The sequence below is a fragment of the Gigantopelta aegis genome, chromosome 3, assembly GCF_016097555.1.
Source record: "Gigantopelta aegis isolate Gae_Host chromosome 3, Gae_host_genome, whole genome shotgun sequence".
Taxonomy (NCBI): domain Eukaryota; kingdom Metazoa; phylum Mollusca; class Gastropoda; order Neomphalida; family Peltospiridae; genus Gigantopelta; species Gigantopelta aegis.
Window position 1 is genome coordinate 34,767,021 of NC_054701.1, and position 854 is coordinate 34,767,874.

An 854-nucleotide genomic window follows, 5' to 3' on the forward strand; every position below is an offset into this window, starting at 1 on the left:
TGTGTTTAGTTTATTCAGAGGACGTGCCACTTAGTCTATATTCTGTTATCAGACCTTTTACTTGGTTATAGCTAAATGCTGGTGCAGAAGGAATAGTACTTTGTAAAAAATAAAATTGTATTCATGTGTTAAAATGAAAGCAAGAGCAGAATCATAGCTTACATTGCATTTTTTGTATACCTAATTTCTTCATGAGATTCCACGGGTCGCAGGATCAATCCCCCATGGTGAATACATCGGATTATTTTTTAAAAATTAATTTTAACTAGTTCGCAATGACGGGTAAAAGTTGATTTATATGCTGTATGTAAGTGCGTATGAACTATCCGAAGCGTAATAACACTCATTTGAATAAATAGAGTTTTTAGTCTTGGGGATTTTATGAGTTGTAATAGCGTAACTCCCAGTATAATATAATTGTCAGATGTATCTTGACAACTGCAACTTGTAGCCTAACAAGCTCCTAAAAAAACTCGGGGGTGGGGGTCTTGGATCCCCCATTTAAGGACGAAAATGTACGATTCTTTTTTTTTGACCTACTCTATATAAAGAAACAAATATGGCTTTTTTTCCCTCACTAGAGACAGTACCACCCCCCCCCCCCCCCCCGCCCCGCCCCGCCCCACCACCCTCCGACTCCAGATATCGTTCCTACGGGCCTGCTATGCTAACGATCAAATTGCCACAGACGCATTGTAGGCCTACAAGCTCAGAATCAGTGTAAGAGAACAGCCACTAAATAACGCTCGCAGTCACAGTTACATTGACCTCTGAACAGCGCTACTGCGCGATGACTGGGGATTTTTCCATAAGCAACATGCATCACGTGTACATAAAGTGCTACGTGTACTTCT